Below are 15,660 nucleotides of genomic sequence, written 5' to 3'. Positions count from 1 at the left end.
AATCACCATCATACAAAAGGGGGACATTAATAAATTCTAGTACAGCCATATAACACAGTACTAGGTAAGTCATTTAAAATGTATGCTCTCAAGTAATATTTAGTGAGATGGAAAATTATAGAAGTAGAATATATATCTTCATATACAGTACAATCCTAATTTTATAAAATGAAAGTATTTCCCTACATGAATATCAATGATACTGGAAGAAAAAAAAAATCCGCAGTTAACAAAGGCATTTCTCTGGATGCTGACTGCCTGGGAGATTGCCTTGTCTCAGTCATGGTACAACATTGGGATTTCCTGTAGAAGCACAGTAAGAACAGCAGCGCATTCACTGACTTCACAAGCTTTGCTGGACAATACCCAAACATATCATTTCTTTACAATGGCAGAAAATAACTCATTGATGGCTTTGTCCAGAAGGCATTATGTCCACAGCAGAGATGGGAAGGAATCGATGATGGATGGATTTCAAGTCCCTTTATTCTAGACTCTAAGAAAACAGCAGTTATATGATATTTCCCCTTGAAATTAAAAGGAGGGAAAAGATTCTCTTCAAGAATTGTTACATCTACCAAGCAATGAGAATGATATCGCTTCCTTGAAATGCCAGAGCGTTCAGAAATACTCACTCACAACCTTCTTCCTGACTCCATGAAGTTTCTGTTTTCTGTTATGTTTTGTTTTGTTTTGTTTTAATGGTAAGGAGTACAGATTTCAGGGTGACTCTACATCTTTTAAAAGCAATAATCTCTCTCTTAGGTGATGCTCCATTTAGCATTTAGGCCCTTGCCCTGGGTTCTCCAGGGTTTCGGGAACATGCCTGAGAGACTCACTGGCCACCACCTTCCATCCTTAATTTTCTTCATCTCCTTTTAATCTGCTGTTTATATTCAACCTGTGAAGCTGGCAGACATAAGAACATGCCTCTAAATTCCATTAGGTGAAAGCCCTTTGTTTTTGTCCATGGTGGTTTATATGTAGAATGAATTCTACATTTTGAACACATGCTAAGCTCACATTTAACTGAAAATGGAACTTTTACCAAATGCTGGATGTAGCCAGCTGAAAAATCCAATTTGAGTCTATTCAAGATAGTTAGACCGACCCTCAGCAGGTCAGTTTATAAATGATCAATATTTTCAACCAGACTGTTAGCATCAATTTCTGAGTCGGGAAAAGAGAGAGAGCATACATCTGTGAACCATGAGGTCTGGTACAAATCTAGGATTAAGGAGGGTAGACGTTCATTAAGCCAGCCTCCCTCCTGCTCCTGCACCTCTTTTCTTCCCTTCCTCGTCTCATTGGGTTCATTGTCTATTCAGCTACTATCCACATAAAGTGACAACCTATAGCTGTCACCAAACTTACCTGACCAGAGTACCAAAAGTGTCCATGAGGCATCTGGATGAAAGTCAACCAAGGAAAGCTATCAAAACTGAGCCAGGCACATACAAGGATGGTATATGCCTGTTATCCTAGCTGTTTGAGAAGCTGATTTAAAAAAAGAATCATAGCAATAGTTAAAAGATTTACATGCATTTTCTTTAAAAGAACAAAAATAAAATTTATTTAAATAAAGAAGTCAAAAATATAATGATTTGTAAAAATTACACAGAAAAGGTACAGAATGTAAACTGGTAAGTTGACCAGGCAATTGACAGCATTCCGATGGTGATGGCCCCATGTGTCCATGTGCAGAGTGACAGGGCTCCGTGCATTGCATGATTGCTTGTAGCATTTGTGGCCACGGGACAGCCAACAGAGCAAGCTTGCCTCATAGGTCCCAAACAACAATGCCACAGTCTGTCACAATACCCATGAGTAATGCCATAGCTTTTAGAGTCAATCTAGCAAGCAGCTATTCCAATGTCTATTATCACCTAGAAATGTCCTTTAGAAAGTTATTAATGCCTCTATTTATTCCGAGTCAAATATTCAAAATACAATGTAAATGTACTACTTTGTACCATGAATCATTCAAAATTCCTTCTTTGTGTGATGAACTGCTAGCATGAATCTATAAAAATGAATTAGAATTTGCTTAGGAAGAAATCACAGGAATCCAAACTTTGCGAAAGAGCAGCCCCAGCAGCAACCTTCCTCCACAATAACCCTCTTCTAAGGATCACCCCGTTCCTAGTTCCTATACCAGCATAGCCTTAGAAGGCCTATTTTACATCACCCTCACTAAAACATTCTTTCTTACCTCCAGACCCTTTAGGATGGCATTTATTGTCATCTATGGTCTGTATCGAATCAACCCTTGTCAATTCACCTGTCCTGACTTTGTCTTACCTTCTTTCGACTCCAGCCCAACTTTCCCAATGGGTTCCTTCGAAGGCACCCTGTACATTTGCTTTTTAAACTCCTGGCTCTCCTCTGTCAAAGCCTTCCTCCCTGTCCTTATGAATCCTCCCATTTTTGAGAGTTCCACTCAGGACTTCATGCTCTACCACCTCTGTGAGGCCCTTTTCTTTCCTTCTGTCAACTGTGCACCCAAACTGCCTGCCCCAATGACTGCTTCTCTGGCATTGCTCCTCCTGCTCTGAGCCTCATCTCTTAAAAGAACTACAGCTCTCTTGAGAGCCACGACCATGCCTGTCTTCTTTCCTTCCTTCGGATCTGAGCAGTTATTGTTGTCATTTATCCACCGTGCATAGCGGCCGTAGTCAAAGAGACGTAGGTCTGCCTTTTTGCTTGTCTTGTTTTTATTCCTCTTGTCTAGCCATCATCTGGTCCCCAACACTAACAACAAGGTCTAATTGTCATAATGCCACAGCTTCATGACGTTCATGACACAAGCAAGGAAACAAAATCAGAAAGAGCAAAAAAGACATTCTCTTGGTTAGCCCCCAGCCAGTGGAAGCCAGCGTCCGATCTCCAGGCTAGATGGCAGCAGAGCACGTTGCCACCACCTGTGTGCATAAGAGCCTGGGAGATAGTTCCAGAAGAACCATCATGTAGGGTGACCACATCCGAACAGGGCAGAACATGAAAGACGACAATGTGGGTTGGAGGGGAACAAAGGATCTCCCGTAGTGGCATTCTATCTCACAAGGCTTTCTACTCAGACCAGGGGCCTGGAGAGTGGGGAGTGGGTCAAGTAGATGTGAGGCAGATTCACAGCCACAGAATACGAGGGAGGAGCCCAGGGAAGAGGAAGATGAGGGCTGCCGTTAACCACTGGTGATTGCCAGAGTAAGAATCAAGCAGAGTCAACACTTGAAAGTGCAATGTTCCTCCTCAAGGATTCCTGACATTTTAAGTTTCCTCCTATAAGTGGGAGTTTAAAGTTTCCGGGACAAACCAAAAGGGTTTCTAAACATTTGCATTTTTTTCCCAGTTACTCTGTAATCTAAAACTACAAAACAGACCCCTCCTTCCATGGCCTTTAGAAGATGTGCAACTGCATGGCTGATCCACAGCAGTGCTCAAAGCACGCGGCAGTGGACAAACAGCTCTCCCTTCTGCTGACAAGGTCTTTCCTGGGTTTAGGCCAAGGTGAACTTAACTAAATGAAATGTCCACTCTCCTTCCCACGTCTGACCTCTGGCAGTACAAGGTGCTGCCAAATCATCTACAAAAGTAGAGTGTGTCCTGTTCACCTCAGAGTGCACCTCATGTGACCAAGGAAGGGGGGGAGCCTGTTTCATATAGATGCTGTTGAAGAGAATGTTCATCTTACAATCATTAAACTTTTCAATTATTTTACGCAGTTTTAATATTGGTCTTGTATTTAACAACAAAAAAGTGTATTAAATGAGGCAGATGTATATCCTGTATGAGTGCCATGATCTGGTTTGCCCCTCCAAAAGGCATGTGGAAACTCGACCCCCAAAGTCCTTTCCTTTCCCCCCGCCCCCCCCCCAGGGGAGTTTCACCACTGAGTCACATCCCCAGCCCTTTTTATATTTTATTTTGAGACAGGGTCTTGCCAAGTTGCTGAGGCTGGCTTTGAACTCGCGATCCTCGTGCTGAAGTCCTACTTTAATGATGTTTGCAGGTGAGGCCTTTGGAAGGTAACTAAGATTAGATGACGTTGTGAGGGTGGATCCCCATGATTGCATTAGTGCTTTTATGAGGAGAGAGAGAGATCTGAGCTGATGAGAGCTGGCTCTGTCTCACCAGGTAATGCCCTCTGCCACACTGTGATACAGCAAGAAGGCCCTCACCAGGGGACGAACAGATGCCAGCCCCGCAGGATCTTGGACTTTTCCTTCTTTAGCATGCAGAATAAATCTCTGTTCTTTATTCATCTGTAGGACTCAGTTTTAGCAACAACAACAACACCACCACCAAAAAATGGACCAAGAAAATGAATAAATAAATATAATATAAGGTAGAAGGTATTCAACAACTACTGAACCCTCTCTGCTGCCTCAGGTCCCGTGCTTCCACGGTGGAGAAGTTTCCATTGAACCCTTACTTCGTTTTACAAAGGTGTTTTTTTTTTTTTTTGTTTCACTTGACATGTGGCAAAAAAGAAATCAGTAAAAACACAACAAAAAATCTTGAGTGCTTCAGAGTTTAGGTAGAAGAGGTAGCTACTCCAGGCATACCCAGCTCTGAGTGAATAAACTGCTTTTCCCTCTAGCAAATCTTAGATAGGTCAGCAGGAATGGGGCAGAGGAAGGGCTTCTGGACACAGGAAGCTGAGAAGGCCGTGAAGGATAGCCACCACTGGGCAAGGCATGCCCTTCACCGCTGTCTGGACAAGGTCAGGCCTAAAAATTCTTTCCAATTCTCTTCATATGCAATCTCCTTAGTAAGCAATGTCAGTGTTCTCTCTCTTTCTCTCTCTTAATTATGGCTCAGCAGTCAAAGAGAGAACTTAGTGGAAGAATTTTAACAAGAGAAAATGCAAAATTAGTAAGAAATAGAAACCCTCAATTTAGAAAACATAAAAAATTCCATTTCAAAAATAAGACTTCATTCCAAAAATAATGCTCTTGAAGGTTGAAATTTGCTTTTTCCTCCCACCCCCCCCAACAAATGGTTCATTGATCTAACTAAAAGCTTTCAAGTTTTTGCAAGAGGTACTCAAATCTATATCATCTAAACTATTCCTTCTGTTCTTCCACAAAAGAAAAAAATAACAAAAGTGATTATTACAACAACAGTAAAAAAAAAGAATAAGTCTAGCAAGAAAGTATAATGTGACATCTTATTGAGATATCTTATTGCCGCAGAAAATAAGAAAGGACTAAAAGATTAATGGGACGATGTCAAAAGGACACAGGAACCAGACTGAAGACGCTCCAAGGGGCCAAATTTAGTCCTAATAACAATGACTATAATTGATTGTAACATATTGAATAGATAAGAACCCACGAGAATGTAGTGACATACATTAAAAAAGAAAAAGAAAAAAGGGAAATCTTTATAACTCAATCTTATTCCCATCTCTTCTCACAGCCTCTGATTGAGAATCAGTGATGTGTTTCAGGGCTTCTTTCTCATTGAATTTTTCCTTTGTACAGTCTTTTCCCATTATGAAAGGGAAATAAGTACATGAATAAGCACCAGAGTGGGCAATGCCTTTGATAGCAGAGAAAGAAATTACCCTTCAGACATCAATCACTATTTTTCGAGGCTGTAGGTGGAGGAAATGGAAAAAAAAAAACACAAAGAAATGAAAACAATTCATTTTATACTGGGAATTTGAGAAGAGGAGGCAAGAGATCTTCCCCTAACTTTACACTGTCTTTGTACTATAATTTGAACGGGCTGTATTCTCTAAATGCTTGCAATGTTCAATAAATTGCAGATTTAGGATAAAAGAAAATAAAGCAACTCAAATTCCTAGAAGGCAGAGATAGTAGGAGAAGGGTCATGAGGCGCTTCTGTCAGTGAAGACAACTGAATGGTGTAACTGAAGCACACCAGGCCCAACTCAGGTTCCTGGAGGGGAGTCTCTCCACCCACCCACCCCCATCCACTATCAGTGTGCCCTGGAGAAGCCCTATTGCCCCTTGCAATATGAACTCCTCAATGGAGGAGTTGGTCTCAGTGACTTTTAACCCCATACTGTGTTTCCAGGAATACCTCAACTTTCCTGGGCCTTCAGCTCCTCATCTGTAAAATGGGAATGCTAACAGATTTTTGAACCTCATTGGGTTTCTCACTGTGAGAATTAATGAGATGATATATTTGTTATGCTTATAAATTTTTTTATTATAATGACAATAATAGCTAAAACTACAATTATTATTACTTCTACCACTTGCCCAAAAGGGTCTCCAGAAGCTCATCATTGCCTTCCTTGTTCTATGACACCCCATCCTTCCACTGCTCCTGGATCTCTGTACAATGTCAGGATGACACACCAGCAGAGCAGCACCCCAAAGCACAACAGGATGCCGTTTCTTCTCTGGAGTAGAAGGGAGAAGAGTGGCTGGAATAAGATGATCAGATTGACTTCTCTTTTCAGTGAGAATAAGAGGAGTTTATGCAAGAGGAAAGTCAAATGTTGAAAGAAAATCCAGTCCACCACAGCATACAGCCTTCATGGCTCAGGGAGGCAAGTCTGGCTGTGTGACTGACAGAACGTGGGTAAAGCTGAAGCTGGGTACATGTGGTTCGTGATATACTTCTCTTCGGTTTCTATCTATTTGAAAATTTCCTCATCACTTTTTCTAATTTATTTAAAAGAAGGAGGTTGAAAATAAAATCTTATTCCTTAAGATACTGGGGTCTGCACTATGCAGATGACCAATGCCTTCCTAGATAAATAGCAACTTGAATCATTTTTCTATGTCCTAGAACCACATGAGGAGGTTCATCTTCAGTACTGTAAGAATTTTATGTGGTAGGTCTCAGTTCCGATCAAAAGGGAATCACAAAGTTCTTAGAATTGCTTGTTCTGTGCTTCTTTTCACATTCTCTCAGGACTATGGAAGGAGAGAAGGGAAGAAACAGGGTAATCAAGGTGAAAAAAAAAATCACCTTTCTCTCTCAATTGCCCAACTTTCCCATCCCTTTCAAAGTCCCTTAGCAAACTACAAAATGGGCCTCTAAAAACTTAACATTTTCCTCTGTTTAAAAAAAAAACAACTCAGAAATATCATTGTCTTTGGAATGCCCTCTGGGTTAAGACTATCTAAAAATAAAACATGACTTCAGGGACATGAAAAGAAATATAAATTGCCCAATGAAGGCAGTGCCACAAAGAGAATTAAACAAAACAAAGAACTATGGTATGGATTTCTTTCAAAGAAGATGCTCATTTTTAGTCCACAGTTCTCAAATTGGTAGTCTGGGGACAGTATGAAGCCGGGGGAGGAAGAAAGTTACACAAAGGATGGACAAGGTCAAAAAACATCTGAAAAGGAACAAAGCGACTCACTTTGAAGGTCCTTGTCCAGTTTGAGAGAAGAGCCTCTGACTGCCTGGATCCATTTGTTCAACAGACTGGGCTCCGGTGCTGGGGGGTTGGCGCATGAGTAGTGAGGTCTCCTGAGTCGTCACAGTGTGTTATAGCAGAGGCACATCAAGGGGTAAAGGGTCACACAGAAAACTGTGTGACAGGACAGGACAGGAGGAGTTCCCAAGTAAACCTCAAGAAAATGGCCTGATAATTGACAACACAGACTTGGGGTGACGGCCTGGGTTCAAATGCCAGCACCACTGGCTCAGTGACCTTGAGCAAGTTACTCAAACTCTTGTCTTACATCTTACACTGCAAAATCAGTAAACATAGGTATTCTTTCAAAGGGATAATGGACACTGGATGAGTATTTTTTATAAATTGCTTAGGACAGTATTTTGGCAAATAAGTGACCCCATGATATCTTGTCCAAACTGGGACATTTTATGCGTGAAAAAAAAGGTGATTATAATTATCCTGAGACAAAAGGAGACAACTAGAACTGTTCAAAGCAAATAAGGACGTTGGTCACCTTATATCTGTGTTATTATTGAAGGATGTTGGGCAAGCAAATCAGAGAAAGGATGTTATTGCAAAGGGAACAATACCCGCAATGACAGGGGCAAGAGTGTATTCATGAATTCAAGAATTTCAGGTTTCTTTGTCATCACCCACTCCCATGAAATGATCTCCTTTTCCATTGGAGCACACAAGTGCGGCTGGTCACTGTGCAACCATCATGATGATGACTTAGCCTTGACTTCCCCCATTAGACTGTAAGCTGAAGAGGAGCCGGTTTCGCTCCGCAAACGTGGTTCCTGGCACAAAGTGGGCACTCAAATATCTGTTGAGTGGTTGGTTGTTGAAGACCTTGGCATGATGAGGAGAGGATACGAAGCAGACTGCAGCAGCCATGAAGTGTGTTGCTCAAATTTCCTTTCTAGAGCAACTTTGTCCAACATGTATAGTTAGCTAACAGCTCCTTGCTGTGTGGGTGTCTTCCCCATGTACCTTAGCTTACAAGCTGAGCCTATGACCTCCTCAGGCAGCTGCAGCCCATAGCTGAGCATGGCTCCCTCCTCATCATTGGGAGGTGTGTCCCTGATGGGTGGACAAGACTTGCTCAGCAAGATGCACTGCAGTCCAAGGCTCTTCCCACCCCATCATCCTCTATCTTCTCTTCCTAGTCACAGGTGCCAGCCTGATGCTGCAACCTACAGTTTAGCTGCCTACTCTGTCTCCCTCTGCCTGTTATCTTTCACAGAACTTTCTATCCATTACCTCTCCAGCACTTCTAATTCCATGTTGGTGTCTGCTTCGTGGGGGACTCAACCAACAAGAAGGCAGAGAGATAAAACAGTGAAGCATTAGATAGGCAGGGTAGGGTCTGAGGGCCTCAATAATCATAAGAAGAAACTAGAACTTTATTCTGAATTGCAAAGAAGTGGTTACCGACCTATGTTTCACGAACAATAGTTTAGAGACTGGCTTGAAAAAAAAATGGCACAAACATTAGTATGAACTGAATTATGTCCCCAGAAAACTTCACAAGTTGAAGCTCTAATGGTGACATTTGGAGATGGGGCGTTTGGTCCTTCTCACCCTAGAATCAATTCCCTTGTAAGAACAAACACCAAAGAACCTGTTCTCTCTCTCCTCTCTTCCTTCTTCCTGTCCTCCCTCCCTCTGTGCCATCTGAGGACAACAGAGAAAGCAATTATTCACAAACCAGGAAAAGGGCTCTTCCAGAGCATGCATGCTGGCATCCTGAGCTTGAACTTCCAGCATCCAGAACCACGAGAAAACAAATTCCTATTGTTCAACCCACCCACGCCATGGTGTTTTTGGATGGACGTCTGAGCTGACCGATCCAGTCATCTTCTAGTGAAATATGCAAATGAGAAATGAGGGTACAGATAAAAGCATGAGAAGTGACAAAGCTTAACCACCATCATGACCCTGCGTTTGGAACTGTGGAAGGGAATTGTGATCATCTCCATTTAATAGCTCAAAATAAGGGAGAGTACCTTAGCCAAGGTCACTCACCTGGTCAGCTTTAAAACTCATGTTCCCTTCATCCAATCACTCCACCTCCCAGGTAAAGGAACCCAGAGCAAGGGCTAAAGAGGATGAGTTCTGTCTTATACAAGGTGAGAGCCTGTGTAGAGACTTACCAGAAACACCAACTTTCACCCACATAGGCATTAGGGCCCAGTACTTTTATATAATAGACTATTTAAACATACGCAAAGATGCCATTACTTCACAATGACAATTTGGACAGACTTTCCTCTAGACAGACACTTTTCCAGCATAGGGCACTGAGTGTCTATTTTAGGGTCTGAGTATATTTTTAGTTCTGACGGTACACACACACACACACACACACACACACACACACACTCACACACACTCAGAGCTGTCATTAAAAAACTTAAAATTGAATGAAAAAAACAACTGGACACATGAATAACCAGATATGTAGTCATGAGAGATATGCACAAAGAGCCCATGGGATGATACATAAGACCATTAATTTTTATTAAAGAGCTCAGGGTAGAAAGTGTTGGAGTTGGATCTTGAAGGAGGAATAAGGATTAGACTAAACTTGCCTTCCCTGAAGTCACTGTCATGTACCAAAGGTGACCCACATATGCCCTTATGTGAAGATGAGGAGCCTGGACTTTGATTCATACTTCCGTGTATTTAGAAGCCCTGGGAAATGAGTCCCAAACTAAAGAATCTGAAATTCCCACCATCCCTGCACGTCTACTTATTCCCTTTACAACAGTGAATATAAATGGCTGGGGCAGGGGCAGTGGAAACCTCGCTACTGTTTTCTGTGGGTGGTTGTCATGACTTTTGGGACTGTAGTTGAATAGTCCGTGATCTGGAGTCTGCTTTGGAGCTTCTTTGGGATGTATAGGGAATCTTGTGCATCTTACTTTAGCAATTCTGGTTCTGGAATTCTCTTGGATCAGATGAAAACAGGTGACAAGGTAGGTATAGTCCACTTCTGGTTATTCATGGCCTTGGCAAGCAGCTAGAAAACACTTGTGCAAAACACAGGCCCCATACCCAGGCGCTGGGGTGAGGTCTTTGGCTGTAGAGAGAAAGCATTCAGCCTGCTCTTAGAGGCCCCACTGCATTCCTGGGGAGGCCCTGCTTTGAAGAGAAGGTATACCTAGCACCTCTGTCTCAGCAGGCTAGCAAGATGCCAGCCATGGACAGGTACTCTTCCCCACATTGAAGCTTCATGCTTATCCCATCTGTCATTCACTTCAGAATGATAACTTGCCTGGGCCCTTCTGGCCTTAAAGGAACTGTCACCCCTCCTGACCTGGGGTTTCTTTTCTGCTAGCATAGACTAAATGTTACCCCCTACCCCAAATTCATATGTTGAAGCTTAAAACCCTGTGTAATGGTAGTCAGAGGCAGGGCCTTTGGGAAGTGATAGGTCATGAGCCATGAATGGGATTAGTGCCCTTATAAAACAGGTGCTGAAGAACTTCCTTGCCCGGCTCCTCTGTGTGAGGACACAGTGAAAAACAGGCCTCTATGGAGCCAGGACGAGGGCTCTTACCAGACCCCCACATCTGCTAGTGCGCTGATCTTTCCAGAAACTTTCTACTGTTTATAGTCTATCCAACCTCTGGTATTCTGTTACAGCAGCCCAAAAGGACAGAAGGCCCTACAGGGAAAGACAGCAGGAGCTTCTCAACAATTCCCAAGGGGCACTGAGAGGAAGTGTAAGATTCTGCTTTGAGAAGTTCCATTCTCTGCACAGAGCCCCAGAAAAATGCAAAATGCATTGCATATTTTGTCACACCTGAGCAGGTTCAAAGGCCCTTTTATGCAAATGAGAAACAAATTCATAAGCTGCTGCTTTCTAGGACCTGCTTACACACCACTGGCACTTCCTGTGGTCTTCAGTTATACAACTAAGTATTATTTTTCAAGTTTGTTTTCTCTTTTCAATTTAGCTGCTGCAAGTTTCTGAAAGGCAAGACCTACCCTAAGCATCTTGACACCCTCACAATTGTGAATAGAGAACTGCACACAAAATAAATTCCAACATCTATTTGATGGATAAACCACTTGAAAACTATTAGTCCCTTCGTAGTTTTTTTTCTAAAAGGATAAATATAATTGCGAATATGAGAGAAGAGACTCTGCACTTGATAAATTAATAATTTATAGTCTTGTTTGGTGCAATTATTCTAACTGAATAAATTCCAGTCTTCCAACTCCTCCAGATAAATATATTTCAAATTTCTAATTATTTCCTAAGTTGTATTTATATTTCAGCTAATTAACCACTTAAATTTATTAAGTCACTATTAATCATTAAAACAAAACATATCACGAACAACTATGTGGCTTCTGAAGAGAGTCAAAGTCTTATAATGATGGTTTTAATGTTTCCTGGGTCTCTCAGGCCTGGCTGAATCTAACTCCAGCCAGCTCTACGGAGCAGCTTTGCCGAGTGTCACTTGGGTTGCTGCATGTTTGGGGTAGCCTGTCTCCTCAGACTTAAGAATTGGAGGGGAAAGCAAGAGCTATTCTTGGGTTGATATGAGTGGATCCCAAGGGTTGAGAGGAGGAAGGTAGGTTCCCAAGCAGTGATCTGAGAGCTGAAATCCATACACACATCATGAGCTATGCAACTGTGCCACTTTTTTTTTTTTTTTTTTTAGGTCCATATATCTCTAGACACTGGCAATGGTGAGGTTCTTTGTCTGTTCAGGCTGCTGTAACAAAATGCCAGAGATTGGATAATATCCAACAGGAATGGATTTCTCCCCATTCTGGAGGCTGAAGGTTTGAGATCAGCTTCTGGTCAACTCTGCCACTTTTAACCAAGGGATGCAGGTGACCCTACTTTGCCCCCCCCCCCCGCTCATTCTGCTGACCCCCACCCATCCAACTTGTGCTACATCTTTCCTTTCGGGAGTTTTCCCCTCAAAGGTTGATTTGACCTTATATAAAAGTCTTAATATGCAACACACAAGAAGCATCAGGCTGACTGCTCCGAATGTCCCTCGGCTACCCTGGGAAGACGCTCTTCTGGCACATTCAGAATGGGGACAAATCTGAGACGAACAGTAGCAAGAGGAATCCTGGCCAGATTTCTATTCATTACACACATGGGACCTTTCCTGGTGGGTCATCTGTCCTGCAGAGGAGCTGACCTGAAGGAACTGGAACTACCTGATTGTCAAAAGTCCGGAAGAAAGAAAAGTGGAAGAGTTTTCACTTCTGCCTTCTCACTTGAGAATCTGGTCAGTGAAGACTTGCCACCCCAACTGATTCCTCTTGGGGGACCGTCTGCCTTTGTTTCTGCCAAGGTTTTTCATAAGACTCTTCCTTCGCCTCAAGGAGCACCCGGGGAGAACAGTTTGCTGACCTTCTCGGGAAGGACAACTCTTAGGAATCGGTGCTTTAGGACCGTGACCTCCTGTACTGTGCTCTGGATGCTCTGCCTGGCCCTGCTGCCTGGCCCCTGCTCTGGACAGAGCCCTACCTCTCACTCAGCAGGCTCCTCACCAACCTCCCTTGATCCTATGATGAAAGAAACACACAGGGCTGGCGGTGTGGCACAGTAGTGGTACTTCACTAGCATGTGCGAGTCCCTGGGTTTGATCCCCAGGACTGAAAAAAAAATTTTATATATATAAGTGTATATAAAATTTATATATAAATATATGTAAAATTTATGTAAAAATATAATGTTTTATATATTTGTTTATATATATATATATATAAACAAGTTATATTTAAACACGACATCACTACAAACACATACAAATGGGCACCTTTTCTCTGCAAAATAGACTAACACCTTACTCACTTTACTTTTTAAAATTTACTTTCTTTTCTTTTCTTTTTTTTTTAAATTTTACAATGTGTGAAACATCAACTGCCTTCCCTGCTTGCTCCTAGCTCAGTCACAGGAGACCAGACCCACCCACTCATTCCTCTTGCCTTGTGCCTGAGTCTTGTTTTGGAAGTCAAAGCCCAGAAAGGTCCAGGAGCCTCAGCACCACCACCACCACCACCCCGCCCCCTCCCCCTCCCCCTGCCCCCCCCCCCCCCCCCCCCGTGTGGACTCTGCACTGTGCATCTACCTTTTCCTGGGCATGACCATCTCTCATGAAGAACTAATGCCATCCCCTGACCTTCTCGGCTCTGAACACTGTCCTTCCTTCTTTGGTGCTGCAATCTCATTCTGACTGATCAGTCCAGCTTGTCTTTTCCTTTCCTTGGCAGGCATCTCCCTGATCTGGGTCTCTATGTCTGACTTCACTGCAGCCAGCCCTGTGAAGACCATGCAGCCCAAGAGGCTGAGCACCTCCCCTGAGCAGAGATTTGCCAACAGGTCTGCCCCCACTGCCTAGGTCCTCATATCTCAACCTGGAAAGCTATCTTTTGGGCTTTGGCCAAATGAAGATGGCCAAACTAGAACACAGGTGATCAGTTTTACCATTCTGATTCTACTTGTAATGGGAAAATCCAAGAGAACAATTTAGAGTCGAAGATTAGGGGAAATAAAGCATTCTGAGCAGGGTAGCTCACTTTTTATTATACATTGCTTCTGCAGATTTTCTCTCCCTTTTACCTCCTTTCCTTTTCTGCCCTGTTCACAGTCAACTGCTGGTCCAAGGCTCTCCCTCACCAATCTCCAGCATTATGTGACAGAAATAAGCAACAAGATGCTGAAAGACCAGGTGTAGGCTCAGTTTCTGAGAGACCTTGACGAAGTCTCAGCCCATCTGCAGCAGAACAAGGATGGCAGTGGTGTTCCTGACTTCTCAAAGTAAAAACAAAGTATGCAAAGCTGTGAAATGATAGATCTATGTAAAGGGTTACTCTTGCCACTATTGCTGGCTTTTATGCAAAATTTCTTTTTATTATTTTTTAGCTTTGCAGTATAACAGATACACAAAAATATATAGGTATATATTTAATTAATGCATCTTGATAAATTTGGCCATATGCATTCACCCATGACACCTTCACCACAAAAAGGGTACTAAATATGTCCATCACCTCCAAAAAATTCCTTGTGTTTGTGTTTGTGGTGTGTGTGTGTTCAGGGTTAGATAACATGAGATGTAGCCTCTTATTATATTTTAAAATGTACAATGTCACATTATTAACTATAGGTGCTACATTATTCAATAGGTCTCTAGAATATATTCATCTTGCATTTCAGTAGCTATGGACCCAGTTAAGAACAATTTATTATTCCCCCCACCATCCCCTAGCAACCATCAGCAGAATTTTCCACTTCTATGGTTTGACTATTTTAGACACATTCATTATGTGTCCTTCAGTGACTGGCTTATTTCCCTTGGTATGATATCTTCTATGTTCATCCATGTTGTTGCAAATAGGACTTTTCTTATTTTAAGATGGAATAAGATGTGTGTGTGTGTGTGTGTGTGTGTGTGTGTGTATGTGTGTTGTGTTTTTTCTTTATCCATTCATCTGTCCATGGCCATTTGCATTGCCCTCATATCTTGGTTATTATGAATAACACTACAATGAACATGGAGGTGCAGATATCTGTCCAAGAATCTAATTTCAGTATTTTTAAATATTCAGATGATCCCCAACTTATGGTGGTTCAATTTACAATTCTTTGACTTTATGATGGTACAAATGTGATATGTAGTCAGTAGAAACCAAGTTTAATGGAATTCTGATCTTTACCCAGGCTATCAGCCCCAGTAGGGTACTTTCTTGTGATGCTGGGCAGCAGCGGGGTGTCACAGGTCCCAATAAGCCAAGTGATAACAAAGGTAAGCAACTGAAAACTCTTTTGTGTACTGTGTTACTAAGCTATGATGCTTAGTAAGTTAGGTGTAGTAAATGCATTTTTGAATTAAAAAACAGTATGGAAATTCCTTAGAAACTTTGGACTATAATCACCATTTTTCCTGGCTATACCACTCCTCGGTTTATACCTAAAGGACCTAACATCAGCATATTACATTGATGTAGCCACATCAATTTTCATAGCAGCTCAATTCACAATAGCTAAACTGTGGAACCACACTTGATGCCCTTCAATGGATGAATGGATAAAGAATGGTTATACACACATACACACACACACACACACACACACACACACACACACACACGGAATATTACTCAGCAGTCAAAGAGAAAAAAATTATGGCATCTGCAGGTAAAGGGATGGAGTTGGAGAATATCATGCTAAGTGAATTAAGCTAATCCCAAAGAACCAAAGGCCAAATGTTATCTCTGATACAGGGATA

The 15,660-nt window shown here is 42.1% G+C and overlaps 1 protein-coding gene and 1 long non-coding RNA gene across 6 annotated transcripts in view; both read right to left on the bottom strand.

Annotated features, from left to right (window-relative positions):
- Tmem108 (transmembrane protein 108) overlaps window positions 1-15,660 on the bottom strand; it is a 297,680-nt gene that overhangs the window by 238,374 nt on the left and 43,646 nt on the right. The gene's annotated exons all lie outside the window — the stretch shown is intronic.
- LOC144375845 (uncharacterized) lies at window positions 6,753-8,459 on the bottom strand. The gene is made up of 2 exons (XR_013435695.1): window positions 7,352-8,459; window positions 6,753-6,896 (listed from the first exon to the last, which is right to left on the bottom strand). It is a non-coding gene; the product is annotated as an uncharacterized LOC144375845 (long non-coding RNA).

The sequence above is a fragment of the Ictidomys tridecemlineatus genome, chromosome 3 (assembly GCF_052094955.1).
Source record: "Ictidomys tridecemlineatus isolate mIctTri1 chromosome 3, mIctTri1.hap1, whole genome shotgun sequence".
In the NCBI taxonomy this organism is placed as follows: Eukaryota; Metazoa; Chordata; class Mammalia; order Rodentia; family Sciuridae; genus Ictidomys; species Ictidomys tridecemlineatus.
The sequence above is the reverse complement of the archived record's forward strand: the minus strand, read 5'-3'. Positions and strand labels throughout refer to the sequence as shown.